This window comes from Saccopteryx leptura, chromosome 1 (assembly GCF_036850995.1).
Source record: "Saccopteryx leptura isolate mSacLep1 chromosome 1, mSacLep1_pri_phased_curated, whole genome shotgun sequence".
Classification (NCBI taxonomy): domain Eukaryota; kingdom Metazoa; phylum Chordata; class Mammalia; order Chiroptera; family Emballonuridae; genus Saccopteryx; species Saccopteryx leptura.
The window spans coordinates 352,813,359-352,841,173 of NC_089503.1; the positions used below are offsets into that span (position 1 = coordinate 352,813,359).

The 27,815-nt window shown below is 38.0% G+C and overlaps 1 protein-coding gene and 1 pseudogene across 36 annotated transcripts in view; one reads left to right on the forward strand and one right to left on the reverse strand.

Annotated features, from left to right (window-relative positions):
* Positions 1-27,815, reverse strand: part of RIMS1 (regulating synaptic membrane exocytosis 1) — a 469,012-nt gene that overhangs the window by 257,949 nt on the left and 183,248 nt on the right. The gene's annotated exons all lie outside the window — the stretch shown is intronic.
* LOC136387438 (tigger transposable element-derived protein 1-like) lies at positions 2,424-26,202 on the forward strand (annotated as a pseudogene).

The following is a 27,815-nucleotide window of genomic DNA, read 5'->3' on the forward strand; positions in this document are numbered from 1 at the left end:
TGGCTATTATATCAAAAGAGAAGCTTCTGGGAAGTGGCTAATCAAATGTATCCATGTATCTGAGCTCTTTAACTGGCTGTGGGTATTCCCTAGGACACAGAACACACACATGCTATTATTAATTCATGCAGTCAGCTTGATGCACCACATCCAACATAACTGTGGGGAACTGATGCTCCCTAAAAACACAGCCAAGTAGAGTGAAGTTCAAGCACTGCAGTTGAAGTAATTTCATTGTATTTTCTTTTTAACATCAATAGCTTTTAAGCAGAAATTTACTGATTATTTTTAAAATTCTGAAATCCCTTTCCTGCTTTGTCCATTGACAATTTTTTCTTATTTAATTCCCATATTTAAATCAAATATATTTGTGCTATAGCACATAAAGTAATTTAGAATCTGAAACCTTTCCAATTTAAAGACTAGCTAATTTCAATTCATAGAAAGATGTAGTGATATCTTATTTAATAAATGCAAGACTGTTTGATCAATGTACTGAAGTTATTTGACATATTAAATATTCTAGAGTTTAAACACCATTAATTTAAGATCAAGTTCGTAAAAAAGAACTGTGGATATCTATTATTTCAAAAGCAACTACAAAAAATAACAGTGAAAATCTTAAAGCTTCTATTAAAGATAATAGCTATTAAGGAGTAGAAATAAGGAAATATTTCAAATCAAAGATACATAACTAAGCTCTAAGTGTAGAGAGAGTCCATAAATAAATATTTATTGTGAAAACCACCAAATTAAATATACTTAAGTATAAAGGAGAAGGAGAAAGCCAGGCTAAGGAAAAGTTTCCCTAGGAACTTATTTTGTATTGTAGAACATGATTTAGTATGGGTGTTGGTAAACTTTATGGTAAGAGGCCAGGCTGTAAATATTTTTGAACTTGCAGGCTGTATAATCTCTGTTGCAACTCCTTAACTTTATTGTTGTATCATAGATGATATGCATAATATAATAAATGTGACTATGTTCCAATAAAACTTTATTACCAAACCAGATGGTAGGCCAACGGACCGGTGTGACCACTCTTGAAAGGATATGCTTTATATTATACTAAGATATAATGGTTTGAAATTCTGTCTCTTCGTTTTGTTAAAATTCAAACATAAGACTTTTATTCATCCTGTGGAACCCAATCAAAAGGCCATCTTTTAGGAAACCTTTTATGCAATCTACATGTGCAGGGGACTGACCATTGAGATGAAACCTAACTTTATTGTCACCTTATAACATTTCATTGGGTTATTGATAGGCTACTTCATTTTTGTTTTTGTTTTTTTTTACATATACTATTACTATTTCTGTAAATGATACCTCTCTTCTGCCAAACACTGAACTGAATTAGAAATGCATAATTAGGCAAGAGAGTGAAGAAATATACCTCCTTAACAATAGCCAATATATATATTGTTTAATGGAAAAAAATACATATATATAAGTACTTTTTTCTTGGTCTGTTTTAAAAAAATAATTTTATATACAAGTTTATACTGAGGACTAGTTATCCTGAAAAATTCTGCCCACATGCTGGAAAAATTTTTTAAAATAACATTAAGCCGGACCGGGTAGTGGTACAGTGGATAAAGCGTCAACCTGGGATGCTGAGAACCCAGATTTGAAAAGCTGAGGTCACTGGCTTAAGTGTAGGGTCATCCAGCTTGAGCGCAGGGTCACTACCTTCAGCGTGGGATCATAGACATGACCCCATGGTGGCTGGCTTGAGCCCAAGGTCGCTAGCTTGAGCCCATGGTCACTGGCTTGAGCAAGCGAATACTGACTCACCTATAATTCTCACCCCAGTCAAGACAAATATGAGAAAGCAATCAATGAACAACTAAAGTACTGCAACTATGAGTTGATGCTTTTCACTTCTTTCCCTTCCTTGTCTGTCCCTGTCTGTCCCTCTCTCTCTCTCTCTCTCTCCTTCGCTTAAAAAAAAGTAATTAGATGGCATAACTGGTCAATTCTGTTAAAGATGTTAATGCTGTCAAATAAATTCTTTTCAATTCTTATAACACTCATTTGTTATTCAATGATATTTGGTGACATAGAACTGAATTATTTCTTTTCAATGTGAGACATTTCATACATACAAAGAGTATTGTATAACATACATGTAAAGTGTAAAGGAATAAAACATATATCATGCATCCACCACTCTATTTAAGAAATAAAACATTTCCAGTACCTTTGAGGCCTAGAGTTGAAAATCATATCAGCATAAAAAAAATGTATTCTTCATTGTGAGTACAATAAATACTTTACTCATCAAGTTTAACAAATTTATCCTGGACAGATATATACATATATAAATTTGTTGATTGTGTTGTTCAAATCTCAACTATCATTATTTATTTTTGATATGTTTGCTCTATCAATTACAGAGAGAGGAGTAAAAATATCCTACAATGAAGGTAGATTTCTCTTTCCTAGTAGTTTTATCAATCTTTGACTAAACATTATCATATGTAAACATGTTTAGAATTACTATGTACAACATGAAATTAATATATTTTAAATAATTGGTTACCCTCTTTATCTATAGTAATGCTTTTGCTTTACATATTATATAAGTTTGTTATTGTTGTCAATATTCCCCTGGGATATATTTTTTCAACCATTTATTTCAAACATTCTGTGCTTGTATAGTTTAGTTATGATTCCTCCAAACCTCAGTTAACTGGATTTTTCAAATCTAACATGATGGTTTCTGTCTTTTAATGGTGCTGCAGTCTATTACTCACATTGTGATTTTTGATGTGTTGGATTTTTTATACCATTGTATGCCATAATTTCTAATTGTCCTGCTTTGTATACTTTGCTTGTTTCCATTTTCATCTTGTTTCGATTGATTTTTCTTTCTCTTTCCATGTTTTTCCCTCTACCAGTTTGGATATTATATATACTTTATTTCAATTGTTTTTGGTGGCTATCTAACTAAAATTATTTTCAGTCACTTGTACAGAAAAACCAAAGAACCTCAAACATGTTGCCAGGGAAGCTCTTTGCTTCAAAGCCATGTTATGTCTCTAAATTACTGCTCTTATTTCATTTTTCTCCTTTGAGGATTGCCATACTTTCTCTCTAGCTCAAACACAAATTAAACATTTATTTATTTATTTATATTTTACTTTTTTTTTTGAGAGAGAGAGAGAGAGAGCCAGACAGACAGGGACAGATAGACAGGAAGGGAGAGATGAGAAGCATCAACTCATAGTTGTGGCACCTTCGTTGCCATTGATTGTTTTCTCATATGTGCCCTGACCAGGGGGCTACAGCAAAGTGAATGGCCCCTTGCTCAAGCCAGCAACCTTGGGCTCAAGCCAGTACCTTTGGCTTCAAGCCAGTGACCTTTGGACTGAAGCCAGTGACCATCAGATCATGTCTATGATCCCACACTCAAGCTAGCAACCCCACACTCAAGCTGGTGATAAGTAGATAATACTGATATTCCCATTTTATTGATGAGAAACTATTTTTTTTTGTCTTGAGCCTTGCCTTAACTTTCCATCCAAATATATCCTTCTGAATTCAGATTCTTCAGATCTCAAGTTGAGCTCACATAAAGTATGACAATAAATGTATAGCTTGAAAATAAAAGTTTTTCTCGACTCAGAAAAATTTCTATCAGATAATGTCAATCTTTGATTACGGCTAATGAACAAAAGCTGACCATGGAAAAGCAAAAGCCATGCAGACGAACTCACACCATGAGACTTCTATGGAGCAGAGCCTTCCCTCCTGCTCAATATAAGCACACCCGGTTTTACTGTGCTTTGCAGATATTGCTTTTTTATTGTTGTTGCGGTTGTTTTGTTTTGTCTTTTACAAACTGAAAGTTTGTGGCAATCTTGCATTGAGGAGATCTGCCTTTTTTTTTCAACAGCATTTCCTGACTCTGTCACCTTTTGGTAATTTTTTAATATTTCAGACTTTTTCATCATTATTATATTTGCTATGGTGATCTGTGATTGGTGATCTTTGATGCTATTGTTGTCATTGCTTTGGGGTGCCACAAACCGCATCAATATCAGACGGTGAAGTTAATTGATAAGTATTGTGTGTGTTCTAACTATTCTACTTACTGGCCATTCCTCAGTCTCTCCCCCTCTCCTCAGGCCTCCACATTCCCTGAGAATAGGGAATTCCATAATACTGAAATTCAGCCAAGTAACAACTCTGAAATTGCTTTCAAGTATTTAAATGAAGGAAGAGTCACACATCTTTGTTTAAATCAAAAGTTAGAAAAGAATAATACAGGCTGAAGGCTAGACCTGTTCTGTCAGCCACGTTGTGAACGCAAAGGGAAAGCTCCTGAAGGAAATTTAAAGGGCTACTCCGGTGAACACACTAACGGTAAGAAAGTGAAACAGCATTATTACCGACATGGAGAAAGTTTTAGTGACCTGGACAGATCAAGCTAGCCACACATTCCCTTAAATCAAAGCCTAATTCAAAGCAAGGCCTTAACTCTTAATTCTGTAAAGGCTGAGAAAGGTGAGGAAGATGCGGTGAAGCTATCAGAGGTCGGTTCACGGGGTTTTTTTTGTTTGTTTGTTTGTTTGTTTTTTGTATTTTTCTGAAGCTGGAAACGGGGAGAGACAGTCAGACAGACTCCCGCATGCGCCCGACTGGAATCCACCCGGCACGCCCACCAGGGGCGACGCTCTGCCCACCAGGGGGCGATGCTCTGCCCCTCCGGGGCGTCGCTCTGCCGCGACCAGAGCCACTCTAGCGCCTGGGGCAGAGGCCAAGGAGCCATCCCCAGCGCCCGGGCCATCTTTGCTCCAATGGAGCCTTGGCTGCGAGAGGGGAAGAGAGAGACAAAGAGGAAGGGGAGAGGGGGTGGAGAAGCAAATGGGCGCTTCTCTTATGTGCCCTGGCCAGGAATCGAACCCGGGTCCCCCGCACGCCAGGCCGACACTCTACCGCTGAGCCAACCGGCCAGGGCAGTTCACGGGGTTTTAAAGAAAGAAGCCATCTCCAAAACCTACAGGCTCAAGGCAAAGAGCAAGCACTCACGTAGAAGCTGCAGCAAGTCATCAAGCTGGGATAATTAATGAAGGTGGCTACTCTATACAACATATTTGCCATATAGATGAAACAGCTTTATATTGAAAAAAAAAAAAGATGTCGTCTAGGACTTACAGAGGTAGGGAGGAGATGTTGTCTAGGACTTACAGAGGTAGGGAGGAGAAGTCAATGCCTATCTTCAAAGCTTCAAAGGACAGCTGAGGTCTAATGCACCAGAGCTAATGAAGCTGGTGGTTCTAAGTTGAAGTCAGTGCTCATTTACAATTCTGAAATTCCCAGGGCCCTGAAGGATTATGTTAAATTTGGTCTGACTATGGTCTATAAATAGAAAAACAAAGCCTGGATTATACTACAACTGTTTACAACATAGTTTCCTGAATATCTTAAGCCCACTGTTGAGACTTACTACTTAGAAAAAAAGATTCCTATCAAAATATCACTGCTCATTGACAATGCAACTGGTCACCAAAAGTGCTGGTGGAGATGTACAATGGGGTTAATGTTGCTTTCGTGCCTGCTAACACGACATCTATCCTATAGCCCATAGATCGAGGAGTAATTTTGACATTCAAGTGTTATAATTTAGGAAATACATTTTATAAGTCTATAGCTGCAATAGATAGTAATTCCTCTAATAGATCTGGGCAAAGTAAATTGAAAACCTTTTGGAAAGGATTCACCATTCTAGATGCCATTAAGAACATTCATGATTCATGGGAAGAGGTCACGTATCAATGTTCACATGAGTATGCAAGAAGGTGATTACAACCCTCATGGATGACTTTGAGAAGAAGTTCAAGATGTCAGTGGAGGAAGTAACTGCAGATGTGGTAGAAACGGTAAGAGACCTATAATTAGAAGTAGAGCTTGAAAATGTGACTGAATGGCTGCAATCTCATGATAATATTCTAATGGACGAGGAGTTGCTTCTTATGGGAGAGAAGAGAAAGCGGTTTCTTGAGATGGAATCTATTCCTGGTGAAGAGGTCGTAAAGATAGCCAAAATGATAACAAAGGATTTAGAATAGTACATAAACTTAGTTGAAAAAGTAGCAACTGTGTTTGAGAATGTTGACTCCAATTTTGAAAGAAATTCTACTGTGGGTAAAATGCTGTCACGTAGCATCACGTATCATACTACAGAGAAATCACTTGTGAAAGGGAAGAGTCAATTGATGCCACAAACTTTCTTTCTGTCATATTTCAAGAAACTGCCCTAGCCGCCCCAGCCTCCAGCAGCCACCGCCTACCTGATCAGCAGCAGCCATCAGTTGAGGGAAGACCGTCCGCCAGCAAGAGGACGGAGTTGTGGAAAGCTCCGATGCTTGTTAGCATTTCTTAGCAGTAAGTTATTTTTAAATTAAGTCGTGTGCATTGTTTTTCAGACATAATGTTATTGCATACTTAGTAGACTACGGTGTAGTGTAAATTACTTTTATATGCACTGGGAAGCCAGAAAATTTATGTGACTCATTGTAATATTTGCTTTATTGGGGAGAGGAGGTCTGAAATCAAACGCACAGTATTTCTAAGGTATGCCTGAAGTAACTTCCATTAATTTTCAACTCTTAAATAATAGTATTTATTCCCAACTCTCTTTTTCTGAAATTGATATCAAGCCAATGTGTTCTCCTGAAAAAACTGAAAATGCTATCTTTATGATTTGTGAATCTGGTGTTGGTTGCTTAACTGCCGGCACAGCTCAGACCACGGGGTCTCCCGGAGTGTGACGGGTGGGCCGGCAGCAACAGCTCCCTCCCCAGGAGGCCACAGCAGGGCAGTGTGTAGGGACAGGCTTTGAGACTGAGTGATGGGAGTAAGGTCTCTATATTTTCACTTTCCCCATGGAACATCTTAGAGGGGAGTTCTCTTCCAGTCTCATGAAAAGTGGAAGAAAACCCAGCCCACAGAGTAGTTCTGGCATATGAAAGGCACCAAGGACTCCCCGAGAGGATGCCTCAGCTCTTTGCCAAGTGCTTTATCCCCCAGTTCACGAGCCCATCAAAGAGCCGTCACTCCACTCTACCTGGACGCACACCCTCCCTAGGTGGTCTGCAGCCACTTGTATCCTCCTCTCATATGTATCCAAAATTCCTTCTTGGTAATAGGCCATATTTATATTACCAGTTTGGACATACCAAAAGGGACAGAAGAAAGACTATGTTGTTTCTCAACTGAGAACTCTCCTGTATCTTCAAATCTTCACAGGCTTCTTTCTCTTCTTGTAGGTAGGACTCCCTTACTCTGCACTGAAAGAAAAAGTCCAACCCAAGTCCCTGTCAATCTGCCCATCTCATTTCCCAGTGTATTCCCCTTTTGTTAGCAGCAAACATTATAAAAGGAAAGAAGGAAGAATGAAAGGCTGGGAGAGGTGTGGGAAGGGAGGAAGGAGTCCAGTTCATTATTCTCACTTCCTGAAGATCCACCTGCTCTGAAATTTCTGCAATGCACTTCTGAACTGTCTCTTAAAATCTAACCTTAATGCCCTTTCTACAATTGGTATTCCCCTTACATTACTCTGATATCTCCCACTGTCAAGATGGTGTCCTCACAATAAAATACACTTTTGAAATCAGGATACTGGTAGTGAAACCATAAACAGCATATTTATTTTTATTGTATCTGATGTTTTAATGCTTTAATCCATATCAAGTATATGACAGTGTTCTATTATGAATAATAAATGGAAATACATATTTTATTATATGGTATTACAGTAAATGCAGGGCTGCAAATGTAAAATCTTTCTGTGAAATTTACTTGTATATTTCAATTTTTAGAATTAAGACTACATTATTATTGATTAGCAAGGTTGACAAAATAAATAATCTCATATCTTAGACTTAAATTATCTACAAGGAAATGCAGAGTGTTATAAAATATGCAATGCACCAAAAGAAAATCATTGATATAGAAACTTTGGCTTTCTCCTTGGATGTTTTCTATTGTTTCACTATGTCATAATTGTTGTATTATTTTAATATCTGTGCACTCAATTCAAGAAAATCCGAGATTCCAGACGTAAACAAGTTGGGCAATTAATGCCATATTTTTTTTTTAAAAAAAAGATGAATGCTTAAAAATTTATATATTATTCTTTAAATGTCTAAAAACTAAAATATCATCCTATACTGTGAGATAAGTTACTTAAACAGGAAATTATTACCAATGAATGAGTATGTGTTAATTATTTACTATAGATAAAGCACACAGAATGATGCTAAGTGATTGGTAATAGTGGAATGCAGAGAAACCTTTGTAATTAGCACAGCACTTCACTAATTTCTATTTTCTGTTTTTCCTTTCTCCATCTCCAAAGTGGTCAGAAGCTAGGAAACAATACCCCCTTTCATCCTGGCTTTCCTTCGGGAAGTCTAGGCTAGATTTTCCAGGAAGAGGAGGGGTTGGGAGCTAGCGCTTTGAAGTTTCAAAAACCTAAGTGGCAGGTCATGAGGGAAAGTGAGAGCTTTCTCCAAAATGAAGAGAGGGCCAGAGATCAGAGTAGTTTGCACATAACACCCAAAAATGGAGACTTGCTTTGGAATGTCAATAATATGGTGGGAAGGCATGGGTACTGACAACAACAAGCAGGGCCTGTTCGCTCTCCCAACTTTGGGATAGAACACACAGAGTAGGGCACCCGGAAGGGCCCGTGAAGTTTGTGACATGAAGTTTAAGCCAGGCTAATTCTTAGAGTGTTGGATTAAAAGTCTCACAAACACCTAGAGGATGTCCAGGACAGAGCCCTGATAAGAACTAAAATGAAATGTTTGGCTCGTCTGATAGATTGGAGACTTACTTTAAAAAATGTTGATCTCACACTCTATAGTCAAAAACTCCCACTACACCAGCTCTAAAACACTGTTTTTGCCTTCAAGGAATGTGCAGTCTACTTAGGAGGTAAGTTATATGTGAGCATAAGTTGGTAGTTTATGGCAACATGTACTAAGTGACAAAGAATGGAAATATTGATAAATTGGTCAGTAGAGAGTACTAATTCTGGGTTAATTGATCAGGCAGCTTTCTTTCTCTTAGTCCAAAGCATGTTACTAGATAATTTGGAGCTTGGACTATTTTCTGAAATAATAAAAATATAGCTCCTGTTAGTATTTATAGAATAACTAAAGCAAACAAATAAGGAAGCATGCTAAGATAATAAAATAATTGTGAATGCTCTCAAAGTTCTCAGGAATGTAGATGAAATAAAATTATCTTTTAAAATCTGTGACTATCAGCAAATAAGCACCCAGTTTATCTATTCTACTGAATGACAGATCAATAATCATACATAAACGGCTGTGAAATGAAAACATATATGCACTTTAAAAATGTTTTGTTGGACTCAAAACACAATTGCCCCCTTTTTAGTGAAACTGTCTCTTCATTTCTACTCTGTAACAGAGAGAAGCAGTAAAATTTTACCACATTTCCGTGATGACTATTTTTTTTTAATGACAATTGGGAATAACAGCCCCTTGTATCAGAGCTAAACTGAAAATAATGAACATCCCAGTCTTTTAAGCTAAAATATTAAGCAATGAAATCTGGCATTACAAAACTGTTGGAAGGAGGAGAGAAGCAGAGTCTGGGTTTGATCTCTAGGAATAACGTCGAAACAAAAGCACAAAACCAGCTACTCAATAAGAAAGCTGCAAAATCCAAAAGGCACTCTCCAAATGGCTAGTGCTAGAATCCCACCAGCTCAGGGGCTCTTATCTGGAAGCCACGCCAGAGCTACACTGAGCCTGCTGGAGGGAACAGACACATGGCTGCCCAGTGTGCTGCTGTGGTCCTCGGCTAAACTCAACTTCAGGGCAACTCTCACGGAAGTGAGTACACCTGACTTTTGGAACCTAAATCACACCAGAGATCCTAGCTGCAAAAGAGTCCATAAAATTTAAACTTTCAATTTCTGGTTTCTTGTTTTTCAGGGATAGAGAGAGAGTCAGAGAGAGGGATAGATAGGGACAGACAGACAAGAATGGAGAGAGATGAGAAGTACAATATCAATCATCAATTTTTGTCATGGTGCTTTAGTTTTTCATTGACTGCTTTCTCATATGTGCCTTGAGCGTGGGCCTTCAGCAGACCTAGTAACCCCTTGCTTGAGCCAGCAACCTTGGGTCCAAGCTGGTGAGCTTTTTGCTCAAGCTAGATGAGCCCACACTCAAGCTGGCAACCTCGGGGTCTCGAACCTGGGTCCTTCCGCATCCCAGTCCGAAGATCTATCCACTGAGCCACCACCTGGTCAGGCAATTTCTGGTTTCTTTTTTTCTTTTTCTTTTTTCTTTTTTTTTTTTTTTTTTGTATTTTTCTGAAGCTGGAAACGGGGAGAGACAGTCAGACAGACTCCCACATGCGCCCGACCAGGATCCACCTGGCATGTCCACCAGGGGCGATGCTCTGCCCACCAGGGGCGATGCTCTGCCCACCAGGGGGCGATGCTCTGCCCCTCTGGGGCATCGCTCTGCCACGACCAGAGCCACTCTAGTGCCTGGGGCAGAGGCCAAGGAGCCATCCCCAGTGCCCGGGCCATCTTTGCTCCAATGGAGCCTTGGCTGCAGGAGGGGAAGAGAGAGACAGAGAGGAAGGAGGGGGGGGTGGAGAAGCAAATGGGCGCTTCTCCTATGTGCCCTGGCCGGGAATCGAACCTGGGTCCCCCACATGCCAGGCCGACGCTCTACCGCTGAGCCAACCGGCCAGGGCCTCTGGTTTCTTAATAATACTGCCTAGAAGGATTCTGGAACAGATGTTGTGAGACCTGGGTTAACTTTAGCTACAATCTTCTGATTTATGTCAAATTTCTTAATTCCTTAATGTCTTAATTCCACTGCACCCAAGGTGAGCAATATCTAAATCTAGGATTTCCCATTCATATATATTCCCTCTCTCTGAGGACAGATTGCCACAGCAAGGTTAAATTTGAAAACGAAGGCATTTTTTTTCATATATCTTTTATAGCTGTTGATAAAAATAATCTTCATCCCATAACTAAATGTTAATCATAAATGAAAAAAGTTAAGCAATGCCTGTATGAAAATATACTGAAAAAACTTAAGTGTTATATATTTTAATCTGATCTGCATCATTGTTTAAAACTTAAAATTTTATGAATCACAGGTATGTACATATTAGTAATTTTAGGTTTTAAAGGTAATCATGGAAAGGGTTGGGAGGGATGGATGAATAAGTAGAGCCCAGAGGAGTTGTAGGACAATTAAACTCCTTTGTCTGATACTGTAATGGTGGGTACTTGCCATTATACATTTATCTAAATCCACAGAATGCACAGCACCAAGAGTAAAGTGTAAAATAAACTATGGACTTTGGGTGATAATGATGCGTCCATGTAAGTTAATCAATGATAACAACTGTACTATTACTGAAAAATGTTGACAATGGAGAAGGCTATGCATGTGTTGGGGAAAGGTGGATATTGGATGTCGTATGTCCATCACAAGTTTTCTGGAACTTGAAACTGCTCTAAAAAAAAGTAACACCTGTAAAAAAAAAAACTTCAACCTCAAAAAAAAAGTAATATCTAGTATACAGAGAATATATACATATTCTAAACATTTCAGTAATATAGACATTTAGCACAGATATTACTGAGTGATTTTTAAATATAACTACCGTTAAAATATTTTTTCATTTGTGTCTAAAACCGTATTTTTAGGCTTCAGTTTAAAAGTTTACGTTTTCACTTACTGCAAATGTCCAGCAGGTGGCACTAAAGATTTTTATTTTTACATTTAATTCCTTAATAGTTATTTAAACTATTTCTTCAATGTGTTAAAGAACATTAGTACAATCAGCAGGGGGTGTATCTTATTAGGGGAAAAAATGTGTTTTCAAAGCTGGCTGAAAAAGAACAAAAGAGAAAATTATAACGTGCTGTAATTTCTGCTCTTTTGTGGAGGACCCTCATTCTAAAGACCCTTTAAAAATTTTTATGTTAGGGGTTTTGTTGTGTATTTTTCTTTGCTTTTCTTGTCTTCCATTTAGCATTGTTAAAAATGTAGTCCGTCCAATCAGCATCCCACAGTGTTCTGAAAATGCCGCACGATGACACTTAGGAAAAGAGCATAACTGATGATTAGTTGGCTTTTAGTGTTTCACAGCCTGTTACTTCCGACAAGCATTTATTTTTAATTCCATTTCCAATTTACCACAGGAGGCCACTCCTGAGTAAGCATTAAATAAAGATATCTCAGGGCACGGAGGCCCACTAGGATACAGTTACATTTTTGCTTTACTACATCTCCCAAGAAACGGCTTCCCGGTGCTCCTGAACACTAGGGGGGCAGTGTCGCAAAGCTTTGTGTGTGGGGGCCTAGAAATACGGTTTCTAGATTATAGAACGATATCCCTGCTTTCTAATGCTTGAGACAGTCCGGAGTTAAGTTTAAAATTGAAAATCTGGCATGAGAGGAAGTCACTCTAATACTTTGATAAACAGGTTATCTCATTTACAGTGCCGTTCAAGAGAAGAAAAGCAGGTGAAATGAAGAGAAACCAAATAGGATACTTAAGTAGCAATGAAATTTGAGAGAGGAGAGAAGTCAATTTTTAAGAAAGTAACCAAACAGGTAATACTGGTGCCTGCCATCCATTTGATAAATATGTAATTCATTATTATTAAATAGATCTAATTACATCCCATGTGAACTTTTCCAAAATGTGTCAGTTAATGATGCCAATCTACCTAATAAATAAAGGGCAAACTACATGCATTGCTGGTTAGAAGAAGGCAGTGTCTACACATCAAGCCATCAGTCAGTAATCAGTTCATGCCTGCATCTTCTGGAATGCCCAACACACTCTAAATCTTGTCTTGGCCACATTCTTGGACTATTTTCACTAGACTCACTATGTTTTATTACTAAAGCGAAAGAAAAAATAAACCAACTTCACTCTAAAACTGACGCTTTTTGGAATGGATTAAATAGAATAGATTAGGCATATCTCAAGTTGGCTTGCTCAGAATCAAATCTGATTGTATTTCTTAGCTTCGTGATAATCAAGAAATTATTTAAACTCTCCTTCTCAGTTTCCTCATTTACCAACTGGTGATAACAGCAGCTTCCAAGGATTGTCAGGAGAGTTAAATGAGATAATCCATGTAAAGTGCCTAGCACGTGTCTAGCATATGGTAAGAGCTCAATAAATGGGAGCTATTACTAAACATAGACATAGTTAATACATGAAGGAAGAATGTACTTTGTTTTTAAGTTTCTGAGTACACTTAGCTGATAACTTTAGGATGGAGTTTTGACTGGCAGAATTGAATAGCATACAGGTATCCGTACACGTAGCGTAGATCATCTGCCAATACACTGCTAATAAGGGACAAAATCGTCTTCTTATAAGGTGACAGCCAGAGAGAAAGGTGAGCTCACTAGTATAATTTGTTTTGTGGAATGTCCATGATACAGCCACTGGAAGGGAACACACATCATGTTGTCTGAGTTTGTTTTTTTTTCCCCAGCATTTTTTTATGCTCATTGCTAATTCACACAAACAGGAAAAAAAGAAAGCAAATTCTAAAATCTGAATTTTAAAAAAGAATATTACCATTAGGTTGTTTTAAACTAATAAATGTATTAATTGTCCAAGTCATAATTATACCCAATGCTCTGAAACAGTGGATGAATAAACAATATATAGATTTCTAACATATCAAAATGTTTTTTTCCCTTTTACTTTTTAATGCATAATAAATTTATGCACATTGAATGTGTCCTTATCAATGAGCTAATCACATTTTCCTGCTTGTTCTTCTGAATGATAAAATATTATTTGGGATGTGGTGGCTAAGGTGGCTTTCAATGTAACTTGAACAAAAGTCATTACCTTACATTTGTAATATTTAATCAGAACAATACATTTAAAATGTCAACAGTCCCATAAATCTCTGTGAATTTCTTTGCTTTCCAGAATTCACAGAGCCATAAAGAGTAAATGACATGTCTGATGTCCCTTAACTTCCAGATACCTAATAACCCTATTTCCATGGATAAGTTCTACTGTTGGTCAAGCTCAGAGCCAATTCACTCTAGCTCCCAGGTCCTCAATTTCGCCTCCTGTAACAATTCTGTCTTACCTGGTCAGGAGGGTTAAGTGAGATAATCCGTGTAACCACCTACTTATTTTAGAGAGGGAGAAATGAAGATATGTTAACTCTACTCTGGGTATAGAAGGGTAATATATCACCTGCTTCTTGTCTCCAGAAAGCAAGTGTATCATATGTCTTTAATTTTGGATTCAACAGGTAACAGCAGGAGTTCTGAGGCCAAATTTCTTGGCTTCAAATTTTTCCTGGGCTCTTCCTCTTACTAACTTTGCATGGTGGCAAGTGATTTAACACTCTAATACTATAATTCTTCATCTGTAAAATGGAGATAATATGCCTTCTGACATATAATGTTGTTGTTTTGAAGATTAAAATAGCTAATAGCACTTAGGAAGGTGTTCGACAATTAGTAAGTAATCTGAAAAATATTACCTATTTTTATAATGTACAGAAAAAATACTGAACAAAATGTTCTATGATATCCAACATTATATATCGACTAAAACATCAAAGTAGAATCTAGAACTATGAAATAAAGTGTCTAGCTTGAGTTCTGATTTTTAAAAGCAGCACCAGCAAATATCCTACTTTTAAAGCTTAAATTAAATATCTGAGAAATAATAAATTCATTTCATCAAGGCTTCCTCTTTTTCATTTTTAAAAAGCAGAGAAATACAAGCTTCCTGGATTTTACTTGCATGGTATACTAAATTAGTCACCCATCATTAGGTACAGTATTGTCTAGGCCTTTCCGGGATGTATTTCAAGACAAGTGACAAGGTATAATTTCCTCCCTATTATATTTGCTAATGGTGACATCTGTTTTCATCCTTTAATTAAAATACATCATTAATATGCATTTAAAATCTCACTGTCATCTAAATAATATAACAGGTGTCATAAATAACTTAAGTTCTTTTATACCCATGAAAGGGAGATCATAAAGCAGATAATTCAAATGGTTTTTAGAAATGCAGAAAGTAAAATTCTAGAGTATATCAGAAAACTTTTAAATTTATAAAATGTAAGTATTTTATGTCTCTCGTGTGACCCAGAACCTCTACCACTATTTAATCAGTTCCAGACAACTTCTTCTTCCTCCACCAGCCACTTCCTAGGAATAATCAAGTCTATTTTTAAAACTTAACATCTTATGTTACATTCAGATACTAAAAATGTGTCATAATCAACTTTCATTAATCACAGTGCACACAAAGCTGGAAATAGTCCATTTTACATTTCATAATATTGCATTATCTATGAATAACTTTGAACAATATGAAGGCACTCAATATTTTAATTGCATTTAATTCAGTTGAATTCACCAGATCTCTGGACAGAAAATCTAGCAGTCTTTGCCACTGTAACGATCCCATCAAATTAAGAATGATCAATTTGTAACTCAACAATCTGATCAATTTAATACCACTGGTTCAAAAGAGAATTCTTTGCTATACTTGTCTTATGTGTAATACACTATTTTAAACTCTTTTGGGGAGGTCATTTCTCTTGAGGATTTGATTACTCTTCTGTGATAGATCATCTTAACCGTAACACCTGGGTCCCACCATCTCTTACCCAATTCAGTGATGCCTATATCGAGCCCCACAGAATAAGCAACCAGCAAATATTTGGAGTTCAGTTGAACTGGCAGCTGTTCAATGGCAGCTGTCAGTCTAAAGAGGAATCTACTCCTCTCTTCCTCTTTAAGTTTCATTGCCTCTTTCTCCTTTAGGGTTAAACCTAGTAGCATAACTGAAAATGTAGGTATGGAGGGCGATATTCATGTCTTAACATCATCTGAGGATTTTGAATGCTAAGTAATGCATTCAAATATGATACTAAGTAATACATTCAAAATGCTACTGATATCCCTTCTTTTTAAAGTATAAATGGGGAAGTCAGGGAAGGCCTGACTGAGATAGTGAAATTTGAGTAAAGACTTGAAGTGAGCTAGTCATGAAAAGCTGACTTGAAAAAAGGAACAGCAAAGGTGAAGCCTGAGGTTAGAGCCCATCTAGTGAGTCTAAGGAAAAGCCAGTCAGCTGGTATGGCTGGAGAGGACCAAGCAAGGACAGAGGACATGGGGACAGCTATGTAAATCTTAGAGGACATGGTTAAGTAGTTTGCTTTTACTTTGGGTAAATGGTGAGCAAACAGAAAAGTTTGAATGGAGAGATGAGCGGGCTGTTATCTACACAGGATTCCTGCGGCTCTCATGTTTGTAACGGAAGAAGCAGGGATGGAGGCAGACAGGGAGTCAGGAGCCTTGCCACAGGGCAGGTAAGAGATGATGGAGCCTGCAGCAGAGCTCAGAGGGCAGGCGTGACAGGAAGCGCTCCGATACTTCTTCCTTCTATCTTGCTTTGAACCTTCCCGGAGCATGGGCAGGTCGGCATATTTTTATTTTCTTGACCATAGCATAGTTCTGATGTTTTAAAACTGATTTTTAGGTTACACTTTCCATTCCATGCTGTGTATCTTTTCTCACCGTCAACGATGATTATTGCCGAATCACATAAAATGAGAGTTCCACTTTCGCAGGCTGAGTGACACCAAAAAAAATTGTCTCTGAAGGAATTACTACACAATCAGAAGGAAACGCAGAAGTACACTGATATTCTATCTCACAGTAAAGAAGAGCAAATCCATCTTATGCTCCGTTGGCATCATGAATGAAGTGCCCACCTAGCCCGTACCAAACTTCGGAAACCTGGCCGTTACTGAAGCATTGAGGTAAATCTGAATCAATATGTTAAATCACTTCAAAATGACCAGAAATTTCATTTATTTTATATGTTCTATTAACAATGTACAAGGAATGTGAATACACAGTAACCTCGTGAAGGGAACTGTATGTTCACAGTGTTCCCTCTGCCTTTTCTCATTTCTTCTGGCTGTCGTGCCAAGCTCAGGTGGCCACAACTTTTGTGTCCATGGCACAAACAGAAGTAGAGGTTATAGTAAATGGTGGTTAGAATACAGGTTCTGTGAGGGAACAAAAACAGCTTTAATTTTTAACATTGTTTTAAAATAAAATTTTTCTCTTTGCTGTTATAAGAGACTCCACCTTCCCTTAGGTAAGTACAGAAACCTAAGCTGTGGGGTTTGGGTAGTTAATTCCCTCCAATACATTAACGGCTTTAGTAAGTAATGTGTGTGTATGGACGTGTGTGCGTGGGCATGTGTGTGTGGCGTATACATAGTCAATCTTGCTAGATGACACAGGGTACTGCAGAGTCAGCAGTCTTTATCTGAATACGAGTTCTCATGGTGCAATGCTATAAATACCATATAGAAGGAAGGAATGTGACGTTGGTTCAGCTGCAAAGGAAATGCTTCTTTGAACAGTGCCTTTATAACAGCTCGGTTTGTTTTTGTTTTGTTTTGTATCATTTTTGGTTTTGTTTTGATTCTCCTAAGTCAAGGAGAAAGCTTCCAGTTAATGGAGGTTCTCAGTAAATAGTGGAATAAAGAAAAGACCTTTAGAGCAACCTGTCTCTGCTCCCTACATAGCACTAGTGAATCTAAACAAATGCCTTTGGCCCATCAAATAAGGGACATTAAGGTCTCAGAGGGTGGCACCAGGGAAGCGACAGGGGCCTCTGCATAGTGAGCTACGGGTACGGCTGCTGCAGCCTCAACCGGTTTTGGAAGGACAGCCGTCCTTGCCAACATAACAAGAAAGATTTTCACAGTGAAGTACAATATGCTAGAAAGACCATGCATAAGAGAGTAGCAAATGAGACTGGGAAGAAAAAGAGAGAATAAAGAAGTCTCATTGTGACTACGGGCCAAGGAAGAGGTTAACATTTCATATTAATTACTCATATCTAAGACCTGGTGTGTACAGTATGTCTCCTGACTAAAAATAATTTAAACAGCCTGGCTAGGAGCACCACTAATTTGTCTCTGTGCACATCCTGCTGCTCACCTTTCTATAGAATCTGTGTAAAAAAAAAGACATTTTAAGTGCTACTTTAAGCACATTATTGTAGCTTCACCAAGTGATCAGACTGCCGGCTGCATGTATAAATAATCTTAGCTTTAAAGATACATGAGTTATACTTTTGAAAAAGATTCCTTCCAAAATGCAGAGGTTCTTGGGTTTTGTTTTAGTTTTGAATGTCCTCATAGTAAATAGAAGTGCAAGGTACAAGACAAGGCATTTTAGAAATTCTAGATAACTTTAAATTTAATTTCTAAATAGATAAATAAAGTGTAGCCATATTCTTCCTCTTGCTCCAGAGTTAATAAAGGCCCAGAATAAGTGTTTCTTCCAAATCCCGGGTCAACGTCTCCTGGGTAAGGGCATTTCAACCAGCGAAAAGCCAGGGTTTGAACAAAGGCTCTTCCAGCAACAGGCTGAGTGACCTTGTACTAGAGACTTTGTCCGAGTTTTATACTTCTCATGTGTAAACTGAGGACAATGCCTGTTACCCTTTAGGATTGTAGGGAAGATTACCTCGTGCAATATCTGACAGACTTGACTCTCAATTTTCTTTCACCACTTTTCCCTTTCACAACTGTGTGGTTTGCTGCCTATTCCGTGCTCCCACTGGAAAGGGGAGGAGAGTGTATTGAAAAGCCTACTAATTGAGACCTAGTGTTTGGCACTTGCATACTCACTCATGTCTTGAGCGACTTCAGACATAGCCCTTAGCATCTCTGAGGAGCAGGTCTCTTTACCTTTATAAGAGTCATATACTTTGATCACCTTGAGTCCTGACTCACTAATTCATAAATTCAACATATAAGGATTGAGTATCTACTACATGCAGGCAGGCTGTTTGAGGTGCTGGTGTTATAAGCACAAAGTTCTTCAGAGGAAACTTTTATTCAGATAAGAAAAGCAGTTGTCAAAACACAGAAACAAAAGCACTTGTAATAGGATAATATCAGGTAGCAATATGGGCTGTGGTAACTAATAAAAGAGGCTGAAGAACAGAGAGAGCCCCCAGCAGGGCTGGAACCTGGCTCCACAGACAGAACGGTCAGAGGAGACTGGTGGGAGGCCGAGTCCTGAAGGATGTGGAGAAACATGGCTGCCTGCCTGGGGGAGAGGATTCGGGGCGGGGCAAAGGTCAGGCAGGGAAGAGCTTGGGTTGGGCCAGTCAGAGCAGAGTGGGGGAAGGACTGAAGACAAGGTCCCAATCAAATTCTATCCGAAGGCCTTCACAACCAGTGAGAGGATTTCAGTTTCCTTTTACGCTGGATGGGAGGTCACTGCAGCGCTTTGGGTGATTAGCTGATGTGATGAGGCTGAGTACTGAAAGGATCCCTCTGTTAACTGTGTGGAGAACAGGCCATAAGTAAGTCAGTGCAGGGACAAAGGCAAGCGACATGTTCTCTGATAAAGCACCTGTGTCGAGGGCAGTAAAAAAAAAAAGTCCATTTGAGGATATTTTTAAGGCCATCACACCAATGTAAACTAAATGTAAACTATCATTTTAGCAAATCTCTGGAGCATGCTCCATGTGTAACCACTTACTAGCTCTGTAACATTAAGCAAATAACTTAATCTCCTTAAATCTTTTGTGTTGGGGAATAAATATTTGTGTCTTTCCCCGATTCACGTGTTGAAGCCCTAAACCCCAATGATTTAGGGGGCCTTGAGAGCTGACAAGGTTTAGATGAGGTCATGAGGGTAGGGTTCTCATGGTAGGATTCATGTTTTTACAAGAAGAGGAGGAGAGGCCAGAGGTCGAGATCTCTCTGCCATGGAAGACACAGCGGCAGGCCACCATCGACAAGCCAGGAAGAGACCCTGACAGCGGGAGTCAAGTCAGTCAGCACCTTGATCTTGGGCTTTGGGGTTCCAGAGCTGGAAGAGATTATCTCTTATCATTTAAGCCACCCAGTTGATGTTCTTTTGTTCGGGAAGTCCGAGTTAATACACTGAGTTCACTAGCTGTAAAATTTGAGCAATAATATTGTCCACTCCATAGTGTTATCATGAGATGTAAACGAGACCAGAAAAGTAAAGCTGAGTGTCTGGCACAGAGTAAAGTACTTAATAATTATCAGCAATGATTAATATAAAGGTCAATGTCAGGGAATAATAATTTTTAAAATTCTTAAAGTTTGACAGTGACTATTTAATATTACAAGAAAAAAGAGATTTCATAAGATTTCACACAAACATGTCACACATTCACAAGAAACTTAGGTCAGTGATTGTAAAAATGCATTTGCAGTTACAACACTTGACCCTATGCAAAATCAACTGTAGTTTTTCAAACCACTGGTTGTTTATTTTTCATACAAAAATGTTTTACTTTTGTTCTATTTGAGTAGATATTTTTAAAGAGTAGTGTAAAAAAAAATAGCTTTCATTGTAAAATTCTATAAACACAATCCATACAAATAATAAAAAAAAACCCTAGTTATTAGACAGATATAGACATTTAATTTGTTTGGACTTTTGTGCTATTTAGACACCAGCAGTAAAAACTTCTAGAGAACAGATGAGAATTACAGATCTGGATCTTGTGAACACCCTGTTTTTATTCTTCTCTTCTTAGTTAAGCAGAATAACTATTTTTAACCTTATTAAGCATGAGATGCCAGGATGAAATGCCTTCACATCAGAGACCATATAGAAGTAAAAATAAAAGTCGCCATCATGAGAACATGACAAAGTAGTATCTCTTATTCCAAAGAATTGTTTGTTTCCTTTCAAGATTATTTCTGAATGGGTTGACTTGATACTCTTTCGAAAGGTCTCCCCACCCTCAAGCCTTTTCCTTTTTTGACAATACTGAAAGGGGTAACTACAATTCTCCTATTGTGGACTTCCCATCAAGCATCAGATCTCAAAGCTAAGATTTCACTAATGAACAACTGCTTATGCTACTTATATCTGGAACTCAGTTTATACCCTTGGAAAATGTTTATTGTTTGCAGTCAGTAGCTAATGAAACTACAGGAAAAATGTACATACTTTTATTACCCTACCTATATCTTTATCATGTTGGCTTATCAACAGACCCAATATTTCACTCTAATGATAACTTTAACATGTCATTTTTTTGTTTTTCCTTAGATTTCAAACAAAAGGTATACCAACAAAATAAAAATATGTATGAATACCAGCTCTGTAATACAATCCACTATGTGAATAAATATTGCTTTGTAAGGTACATTTTTTCATAAATCTTTTTATTATATCTAATGGGCCCTGCTTCTCTCTTAAGGGGACATCAGCAGTCAAGAGAGAGTGATCAGAAGAAGTGCCTTTCCTTCATCGGCAGAGTAGAGAACTTGGGTGTTGTGGGCCATTTTTTAGTTATATGGCCCTTTTGGCAATCTGTGGATCCTTTTTCAAATGAATGTTTTTTAAGCGTATTTCATAAAGTATGTAGAATTATAGGAAAATCAGTTATGTTTCAAAAGTTACCAGAGAACTGAAAAACAAATTTACAATGTAGCAATATGCATGGTCACCTCAAATTCTTGGATGGACACATATTGACACATATTGGAAAATACTTTTACAAACTAATACACTGATGTTTATTTTATAGATCAAAGCAACTGCTTGAAGAGTAATATCCTCAGACTCACAGAGTTAACATAGGAGGAAACTGTGGGCCAGGGAAGTCAATTACTACAAAGAGAAAGGCAGAGCTGAATAAGACCCAGGCCACTCCACACTCACCACTGGGCAGGGCACTGGATTCTGTTTGGCGAACAAGGAAGCCATTTCTTTTGAACAGTCATTTGACCTAGATACCAGTGTTAACTTGCTTTCCTTTGTGAAATGCAATATGGCATTTTTCAAAAGTGAGAAGCAATCAGATGCTCAATATCAAATTTCATGTGAAAGAAAAATAGCTGAGAAATAAGTGTGATATCTGGCTCTGGATATCAAAATCCATCATTTGGCATGAGAAGTATTTTTATCTCTACTGAATTTTTGGCTTGTATTTTGAATTCATCTCAGTGGAAAATTCATGTTGCATCCAAGAGTTTTTCTCTTTATTCTGGTAAGCGATGGATTTCAGTCTTAACTTTCAAATATTTGTTCTGATTTCATTGAGATAAGTGGTTAGCTCTAGCAAGAATATGATTTGCATTTTATTTGTATGAAGAGTCAATACTGATTCACACAAGAAACGTTTAGAGTGACAAGAGCTGAGACACAAAGGATGAAATTCTAGTTTAATTTTGCAGGTGGTTAAAAACAAAAACAAAATGGAATGAATAACAAAAATACCAACGCTGGCCCAAGAAAGAAATATAGGTTTAAATAAACACTGTTGAGTATTTCACATCATTTTCACATAGACATGGCTCTAAATATCTTTCTGACAGCCCAAAAATATATTTCAGTATTAACTTTGCCCTCTGAAGTTTGTCAAACAATAAATAATGTTTTACATTACTTGAAGGACCAGGGAATAACAAAAAATGTGTTTGGTTTACATTTGGATTGGCATGAGGTCTCTGTCTGTTTTGTCACTGACATACCCCAAACAGCAAGACCAGTGCAGAAATTCAATAAACATTTGCTGAATGAGTGCTGGTGAGATTTTAAGTTGGTACCAGGAATTTCCAGTAACTCATCATCTTGCTGAATCACCCAGGAATTAAGCTAGTGTAGACAGGTGTTGACATTGATTTTTCTTTTATTGGGCAAGGGACCCTTAAGGGCAGAATCTTTATTTTATTCATCTTTGTAAACTCTTGCATTGTATTATGATTTCCCAAAGCAGGTGCTCTGGAAGTGTTGAATGAATAATGGATGAGTACTGTTCCAGCAAAAAGTTTTGTTTCTTCGCATCATACACATTTTTTACCTTACTCCTCCTTCACTGATATTTGCTCACCTAGTCTCATGACCTAGTCCTCTGTGTTTTTACCATTGCCTATTCAAATTAGAACTAACCTTCAAGTCTGTTCAGAGCCTCCCACCTTCCTGAAGTCTTACTGATACCTCCCTCTTGGAACAAATAGAGAATTTCAGCCTATCATCCTGACTCACTCATTCTGATATGTTTTTGTGTGTCTTTTTGTCTTGGTTGCCAACTTTCTTTGTCTTCCCCAAGCCGCATCATGGATTTTCTTTGCATCCTTCGCAATAACCAGGTCACTCTGTAAATGCTCAATGTTCAATGAACGCACAAGGAATATCAAAATACATGCATAACATACCAGAATTATTCTCTGTGACTATGTTGACAGAGAGCTTACATGTAATTTAATCTAAATTCCCTTTGAACCTTCTGAGGCATGTAATACTTCATATTTGAACAATAATTACTGTATATATTTATATTGAGCCTAATATGCCTACAGTCTCCACCTCCATAACTGGTTTTACCTTTGTGGCTCAAACAGAATAAATCTAATCCTTTTCCCACATGATATTCATCTAAATATCTGAAGATGTTATCTGTTATATCCCATCAGAGTTTTCTTCCCTCAAGCTAAATCATTTACCACTTGGCATGACTTTGCATCCCATCCCCATCCTCCTAGCTCCCCTTGAAAGTATTTAGATGTCTATTCTATTCTGAAAGTAGGACTCTCCAAACTGGAATCAATCATTTAGGTGTAATCTTAACATTCTTTACTTTATAGACTATTATGCTTTTTACTTATAAGTCCATACCACATTAGATGTTTAGTCATCATAACTATATAACTGGAATCTATTTGAACTTACTGCCAACTCAAGCTCATGTGATTTTTATATGTTCAAAAGAGAGACTGCTCATAACTTTGTGGTTGTTGCACTTAGGGCAACATGGAGGACCTCACTCTCCCACCACCTGCATTTTCTCTCGCTGGTTTGGCCCATCTCTCCATAGTGACAAGAACCTCCTGGGTTGTAAATATCACTTTTATCTTTCTATTTGTCCCACACTCATACCTTGTGAACTATGTGAGAATATTCTCTTCCCATCACAGAGGTAGGCAGACTTTCTGTATAGAGCAAGACAGTAAGTTAGGCTGTTCAGGCCGAGCAAGACAGTAAAGTTAGGCTGTTCAGGCCGTAGTCATTGCCTTGACTACTCAGTCCTGCGTTTGTATTGGGAAACCAGTCACAGATAATACAAAACAAATGAAGGCCACTGTGATCTAATAACAATGCATTTATACACACTAACATCTAAATTTCATGTTTTATATGTTACAAAGTATTATCTTTTTTTATTTTCTTCAATCATTTAAAAATGTAAGAGCCATCCTTGCCTCACAAGCCATAGAAAAAGAGGTGGTGAGCTGAATCTGTCCCATGGGCCATCGTTTGTGATCTAACTCGTAAGTAAAAGCAATGTGACATGCCCCTTGACATGCACTAAGAAACCTCCCTCCTTCATAACTAAGGTTTTGTAATGAACTTGACTAAAGGTCATTTAGAAATGCAAAATCTGAGGGTATAACCCCCCAAACACACACACACACACACACACACACACACACACACACACACACAATCTGGTTCAGTGTCACAGGAAAGAAGCTTAGAAATATGTATCTTAAAACTACTCCCTGGATATTTCATACGTACAGCATGGATTCTAAAACTTGAAATTGTTGTTGTTAGCAAAAGCTTTTGACTTTCTTTTAAAAAATACTTTGAGATCCTGGTCAGTTAACTCAATTGGTTAGAACAACATTGCAGGTCCTATCTCTGGCCAGGGCACGTACAAGAATCAACCAATGAATGCATTAATAAGTGAAACAACAAATCAATGTTTCTCTCTCTTTCTCACTCCCTTCCTCACTAAAATTAAAAAATGAAAAATTTTAACATACTTTGATTGTTTTCTGATGAAATACTGAGACTATCATGGTAAGCATGATAGGTACAGTACTTGCCCTTACAAACTTCACTGTAGAATTATATTTTGTCAAAAACACTTACTACAATGCCTTTCCCCCAACTTAAAGCCCCTTAAGAGTGATACCACTGTATCATTCCCTGTCACAGATCAATTACTTTAATGAATGAAATGGTATTCAAGATTATACATATGCTTCTTCATTTTCTCAATATTAAAATGGCTGATTACAACTTATTTTATAAAATGATCCAAGAATGGTCTGTGTATATGAATTTTTACATGCTATCTTGTTATTTTGCTCACCATTATGTTATTAGTACCAAGAACTTTGCCTAGTACATAGTGGCTATTCAACTTGTTAACTGAATAATTAAATTAATATAAGAGAATTATATGGCAAGGTGCTAAAGGAGAGAATAGAAAAATATGATAAACAAACATGTCACATTAAAACTTATACTGAAATTTTTGAAAACATGACTAAAGTACAGTGTATTATTCTCTAGGGAGCAGAAATTTGTATAGTAATTCTGAGCACATCTGAGCCCCACCACCACCACCACGCCCCAACACACACACAAATGAAACTAAATAAAACCAACCATCAAAAACAAACAAAAAAAAGTAATAACGCTTGGAGGGAGAAGACAAGTCCTCGCTGCTCTACTGGTCTCAGATACACTTAAATCTCATTTTTAATTTAGTAGTGAAAAATGAAAATCATGTTCACATGACTGGCCCCATGCTCAAAGATACTGTGAGAATGAAAGAGAGAGCTTTTTCTTTCAGGAGCATCAGGGAGAATGAAGGTTTCAAGCATCAATCAGAGGGTGCATATTATGAAGGGGACTATATCAATGGATGCATTGAAACATTGGTTTGCATATTCAAAAGAAACAGAAACAATTGCATCCTTTTGAGAAATCCTGAAACATCTGTCATTAATACTTTGGCTATGGAACTAACCTACAGAGTTACAGCTTCCTCATAACTTCAATCTGATTTTTTTTTTCCCCACAAGCACTTTTAGTTTGTCCTTGCTAGTTCAATAAATTACCAGAAACCTCAATTAGAGAACTCAGGGCCAGTGAGTGCCTGACGTTTGGGATCTTCGGCCACCCTCTCCCTCTGCACGACCACGGCAGCAACTGCTGCTCCTCCAAGCTCTCCACCACCGCAGCCTTCACAGCAGCAAAGCGCTGGAAGCTCTCAGAGCAGGAGGGTCCGCAGCAGGAAAAAGTAGATGGAGCTTCCCATTTGTCCCCCAACTCAGTACAGTATTAAATCCCTGCTCCCACAGTATGACAATATTACATTCACGTTCTTAGCTGTTAAACCATTGTTACTTCTACTGTACTGCATTAATGACATTATTCCCAAACATCCCACCATGTTTTGTAGCCTGGACTTCTCTCTATGCATGTCATTATTTCTGGAGCTTTCTTTTTCCTCTGCCTACTCTGTTCCAGCCCTTCCAGCACTCCCGTCAGCATACGGCCCCTCACAAGTCTGTCCCAGGCACTGGCTCCTCTTGTTCCTCAGTGATGACACTGTTGACGATCTGGCCACCCCCCTTCAATCTTTTCAGTCCTCCCAACTGTTTCCTTCTAATTTACTGCCCCAGCCCTTCATGTCTGCTGGCCTTATTGCTCTCTGCTTTCTCTCCCACATCGGTCTTCTGCCTTTGAGGACAACACCAGCAGACGCACACAGGTAAGAACAAAGGAAAGGTTTTATCCACTAGTGCTTAAGCACGATAGATTTTTGTGAGCAAAACTGTTTCAAGTCAGCTTGTATAACAATCACCTATATATGAAAACTAGAAAAAATTAATTAGTTAATTAATTAAAAGCCCGCAAAAGTAAAAAAAAAACCCAACAACTAAAAGTTGAAGTTTGGCAGTAATTGGAAAGGCAGATGAAGCATCGTAGGATAACGGCAAATGTTAGAATAGGTCTGGTCTAGCATGTGAGACATCGTGGGTCAAAAAATGATCCCCTGTCCTCTGGGATGTTTTATGTTCTTTCTGGCATGAACATACGTAGTAAAAGAAGCACTTTCCTACAAGTGATGTCATCCAAATCAAATCCTACTATCAAGAGTGGTGACCTTTCATTTAAATCATCTTCTAATGCATAATCGGTGAACACAGAAACAAGAAGTTGGCCAACTCTGAACTTCAAAGGATTATGTTATTCTGGGCACATTATATAACTTTCTAACACTCAGTTACCCTATCTGTGAAGTGGGGGTGTTCTCCTAATAGATTTTATGAGAAATATAAAAGTAAATGCAATTGAAAGTACATGATCTATCCCTGGCCAGCTAGCTCGGTTGGTTGGAGCATTGTCCAGAAACGCAGAGGTTGCTGGTTTGATGCCTGATCAGGACTCATAGAGGAACAGATTGGTGTTCTTGTCTCTCTTTCTCTTTTTCCCTTCCTCTCTCTAAAATCAATAAAATAAACATTAAAAAAGAGAAGAAAGTACATGATCTGTATTAATGCAGACTATAATAGATGTAACATTTTTATCATGTGTGTCATTAGAAAAGGGTAAAGGGCTAACAGCTAGCATTTATGAGGACCCACTATGCTTGTGGCTGTATGGGCTTTCTATTGATTAATTCTCTTTTTGACAAATCTATATTGAAAATATACCATGTGTCAGGTCTACCGTGGGCACTGGAGATATAGTGTTGAATAAGACATGTTCCTGAATTCAAGGAGTATACATTCCAGATGGGAGTGGACACATGGACAAACACATCATGTGATAAATAATAGGTGCTATAGTCCCTGAGTAAGAGGTTAGATAGAGCGTGACTAGGGATGTGGGAGGGATGTTTTAGATAAATCATCCTGAAGAGGCTTGTCCTCATCCCTCCAAAAGGAAGTG